This window comes from Manihot esculenta, chromosome 5 (assembly GCF_001659605.2).
Source record: "Manihot esculenta cultivar AM560-2 chromosome 5, M.esculenta_v8, whole genome shotgun sequence".
NCBI classification, from domain to species: Eukaryota; Viridiplantae; Streptophyta; class Magnoliopsida; order Malpighiales; family Euphorbiaceae; genus Manihot; species Manihot esculenta.
Genome location: NC_035165.2, coordinates 25,547,093 through 25,552,546, shown reverse-complemented (window position 1 = coordinate 25,552,546; position 5,454 = coordinate 25,547,093).

The following is a 5,454-nucleotide window of genomic DNA, read 5'->3' as shown; positions in this document are numbered from 1 at the left end:
AAAAGATGCGTATGCCCAAGATTCACAAGAAAGGGTATTTACCCTCCGACAGCAATTGACCTACTTTCGCAAAGAAGAAAGTCGGTCCATCACAGAACACCTAAGGTTGTTTAAAGAGATCTGTGACAATTTAGCAGCAATTGGAAAAACAGTACCCGATGAAGAGAAAGTATTTTGTCTTCTTACCAGTCTGGGACCCCAATACGACACGTTCACCACCACGATGCTCAAGCCACCGCGACCAACGTATAATGAGCTAGTCTCCCAACTTAAGAATCTCGATCAGTGACGTATGTGGTTTTCCACACAAACTGAAACAGGTCTTGACCAAATTGCTTCTCACGTGGCCTTCTATGGAAATCAACAGACTTCTTCAAATTCTTCTTCGAATCGACGTCCTCGATTCAACTCTCAAGGGCGTGGCTTCCAAGCTCAGCAGACACAGGGACAAAGACAGAACAAGGAACCAAGCCTCCCTCAGCGGCGACCTCCTCCCGCAGGGCGTAGAAGAATGACACCAGCCGAACGGGAATTGTACAAGAACAAAGTTTGTCAATACTACAACAGGGATGGACATATTGCCAAAATTTGCTGGTGGATTCCACAAGATAAATCGAACAGCCCTGCTCTAGCTCTTACTGCCCTCACAATGGATAATGATGTTATTGACACTGACTGGGTTGCAGACTCCGGTGCATCGAACCATATGACAGGTAACAAAAAGCTATTACATAAGCTTCATGATTATTATGGACCTGATTCCATAACCATAGGAGATGGAACTTTTCTATCTATCGATGGCGTTGGGAAGGCTTCCATAGAACAAAAAAATAAATTATCTATTTCAAATGTTTTATCAGTTCCTGCTCTAAAACAGAATTTATTGTCTATTGGACAATTAACTGATGATTATCCTATCAATTGTGAATTTTCTAATGTTTCTATTTCTGTTAAGGATCGACAAACGGGACAGGTACTGCTACGAGGGCCACGGAAACATAATCTTTATATTTTGACTGGTGCACCCAAAGCGTATTTTTCCAATCGGTTTAAGACTAGTACTGCGGCCATATGGCACCAGCGATTAGGACATCCTCAATCATCTGCAATTTCTGTTTTATTTAATAAGAACCTAATTGATGTAAAAGGTTCCTTGCATTCTAAATCTTTATGTGATAGTTGCCAGTTAGGGAAGTTGAGTAAATTTCCATTTTCTTTGTCCACACATAATAGTTCCTCTGTGTTTGAAAAAATTCATTGTGATTTATGGGGACCAGCCCCTGTTCTATCTTTTGCAAATTTTAAATATTATGCTTGTTTGGTTGATGACTATTCTAAATATTCATGGCTAATACCCCTGAGGAAAAAATCTGAGTTTTTTGCTGCATATAAAGCTTTTGAACAATATGTGCTCCGCCAATTTGGTAAGCACATCAAAATTTTCCACTCCGATGGTGGAGGTGAGTTTTTAAACACTGCTTTATCTTCGCATTTTCTTGCACAGGGAATTAAACATCAAGTGTCTTGTCCTTATACACCTGAGCAAACCGGTGTTGTTGAACGACAACACCGTGTCATCCGTGAATTAGCCTTAACTATGATGTACCATAGTCATGTGCCGTTGTCAATGTGGGTTGAGGCTTTTCAAACTGCAGTTTTTTTTAATAAATAGATTGCCCACTTCTGTGTTAGGACATGACACACCATATTATAAATTGCATGGGTCTCATTTTGACTATAGTTCTTTGCGAGTTTTTGGATCTAAGTGTTTTCCGTATATATGGGACACAAGAAATCATAAGTTCGACCCTAAATCGTGCTTATGTGTCTTTATAGGATATAGTGAAAAACACAAAGGGTACAAATGTTACAATCCTAAAACTAAGAAGATAATAATATCTAGGCACGTGAGTTTTGATGAAACAAGTTTTCCTTACAAGTCTGCATCCTCTAATAAACTATTTGCTGTCCAGCTTATAGATTCATGGTTATCCCCATCTAAGAATAACAATATTTCTATAAGTTCTGTTACTGGTGCAGGTACTTCTACATTACCAGAAAATATTACAGCAGAGCATGAGAGTATGGTTCTGAGAAGTGCCTCTAATACATCCACAGAACAGCAGGATGTTATCCTCGTACCTGAACTGCCACATGAACCTGTTCAAGCCACAACAACAGATTCCGCACTTGCTATTCCACCAGCAAATAACGCTCCACAACAGGATGATTTTTACGCAGACTTGTTGCCGTAACTACCCATGACGACAGATCAAGAACCTGCAACATCTTCGACTTCTATTCCATCAAATTCAGCAGCATATACTGATGCCAATACACCAACAGATGCAGCCTCTCTTACTGATCAAATTGCGAACTCCGAATCACCATCTTCAATTCCCAATTTCAGTGACTCCTCACCAGTAATTTCAGCTGCCGTTGATTCGGCGATCAGTCCCTCAGCAGTTCATACTGACCAAGGACTATAGACCTCAGCTGTTGGAACCTCCAATCTGAATTTGTCTACTTCAGCTATCACATCTCCCGCAGAGAATTCAAATGATCAGAATCCGATTGCGGCACCGCGCCCTCAACGTTCGATGATCACCAGGTCACAATCAGGTATTGTAAAACCAAATCATCGTTATGCTTTGCATGTGTCAATATCTTCTGATGTTCCACCCGAACCCAAGACTGTTAAAAGTGCTCTTGCACACATAGGTTGGAACCAGGCAATGTTTGAAGAATATCAAGCTTTACAATCTACTCACACATGGAAATTAGTTCCAAGACTAGCAAATGTAAATATAATAGGATGTAAATGGGTGTACAAAGCTAAACTGAACTCTGATGGGGAATTAGATCGATTAAAAGCTAGGTTAGTGGCCAAGGGGTTCCACCAAAAAGATGGTGTTGACTACACTGAAACTTTTTCCCCTATAATAAAACCAGGAACCATTAGATTAGTTATATCTGTTGCTTTAGTAAAACAATGGCCAATAAGGCAATTGGATGTAAAAAATGCTTTTCTCCATGGTTTTATTACTGAAGACATTTATATGGAGCAGCCACCCGGAATGAAAGATCCCAATTACCCCAATCATGTTTGCAAACTCCAGCGTGCTTTATATGGTTTGAAACAGGCTCCAAGAGCATGGTTTAATCGGTTGAGTACTTTCTTACTAGATTATGGTTTTTTTTGTAGTTTAGCTGATCCTTCCTTGTTTGTCATGCATACATCGACAGGTATCTTGGTTCTACTAATCTATGTGGACGATATGTTGTTAACAGGGTCTTCTATGGCTCTGGTTCAGAATTTCTTGCAGGTTTTGAGTTCGGAGTTTTCCATGAAAGATCTAGGTCCACTGCATCACTTTTTAGGGATCCAAGTCCAGACAACGGATTCTGGTTTACATTTAAATCAGACGCGATATGCTCACTCTATCTTGGAACGAGCTCAAATGGTGGATTGCCAGCCAATGCCAACTCCTCTTGTACAACGAATGGCTGTTACTTCTGATACAACACCACTTGGTGATCCCACACACTTTCGTGGCCTTGTAGGCTCGTTACAATATTTAACACTTACTCGTCCCGATTTATCATATAGTGTCAACTATGTTTCACAATTCATGCACAATCCAACAATGTCTCACTTGAAATATATTCATCGTATTTTACGATATTTAAAAGGAACAATACATTATGGTCTTTCATTTACGGCAGATACATCACTTGCTCTTAGTGCTTTTTCAGATGCAGATTGGGCGGGTTGTCCAACCATCCGGCGGTCCACTACCGGCTATTGTACGTTTCTCGGTGCTAATATCATCTCCTGGTGTGCAAAGAAACAACACACTGTTGCTCGCTCTAGCACCGAGGCAGAGTATCGTTCCATGGCTCACACAGCAGCAGAGCTCACTTGGCTTGGTTATCTCTTAGATGACTTGTGAGTTTATCCTACCAAGCCGCCAATTTTATATGGCGATAATCTAAGTGCGTTACACTTGACAGTCAATCCATTTTTACACACACGAAGTAAACATGTTGCCCTTGATTATCACTATGTCAGAGAACGCGTTGCTCAAGGAGTTCTGATCACGAGATACATTCCCTCAGCATATCAAGTTGCTGATATATTTACCAAGTCAATGACAAAAACTCGCCTAGCACAATTTCGATGCAAACTCTGTCTCCATCCTGGACACAGTTTGAGGGGGGATATTAGTTCAGGGAGTCATAAGGATGGTTCCACCTCTCAGGAGTAATAAGGCTGCTGTGCTAAGGCTTGAGTATTGGAGTGATAAGGGTTAATTTTGTAAATATTGTACAATTGAATGAGTCTTGTGATTAGGATTCTTAGGGTGATTCGTTCACTTACTGGTGATATTTTTTCCATTATTCTCTCCTATTCAATAGGCAACTTTAGTTATCAATTCTCTTATTTAAATCATGTGTGTACTGTGAAGTTGGATATAACGAAGATTATATTCTTAAAAAATATCTTTTTTTTCACTTTATTATCTCCTCTAACTCATTCTAATTTTTGGGTTCTGAATAAAGACCTCTCTTTTGGTTATTATAACGAGACGTTGGCTAAATTGGTCGGAGATTTTGTTGGTCACTATAAAGAGTATGATATGAAAAATGCTTCAACTATGTCGCCGGACCCTATGAGAGTTAAAGTTTATTTGGACATTCGACAACCTTTGGAACGGCGGAAGAAGTTTATTGGAGATGATGGTACTGTGTTTTCTGTGAAGTTTCAATACAAAAAACTGGCTATTTTTTGCTATCTATGTGATAAACTGGATCATGTGGAGGCTTTTTGTGACTTGCGACTAAGGTTGAAGAAAGAAGATATCAAATTTGGTTGGAGTGATTTTCTCAGAGCACCTGTTCGTCGGAATCAGAGACCGACAAGTCTATCACTGCGTGATTCTGGCAATTCTGCTCCGTCAGGATTTGTGGCAGAATTGGCATCAACTAGCAATTTTGAAAACACTAATTTGGCAGCATATAATAGGTCATTCTCCTTATTTGACAAAAGTCAATCCATTGTAAATAAGGAGGAGATTGATGACCATATTATGGACATGGACAAGAATTTTGTGGGTCAAAACAGTTTTGATAAGTTTGCTGAGGAGATTGTAGCTCGAATAAATGATGATGCTAAAAAAAGGTCATGAAATACTAAATATAATATCGTTACAGGTTTTCCTTCCTCTCAACAGGATGCCTCTAACAACACCCTTGCGAATGTTAATTTGACAGGCAATAGTGAAGCGGCTCATCCCGTCAAAGGTCAGGATAGCCGAAAGCAATGATTGTCCTGTATTGGAACTGCCGAGGACTCGGCAATCAAAGGACAGTTAATGCACTGAAGGATTTGGTTACTAGTTACAAGTCAGACATTTTATTTTTTATGGAAACAAAAGCTCTTAGTTCTCATAT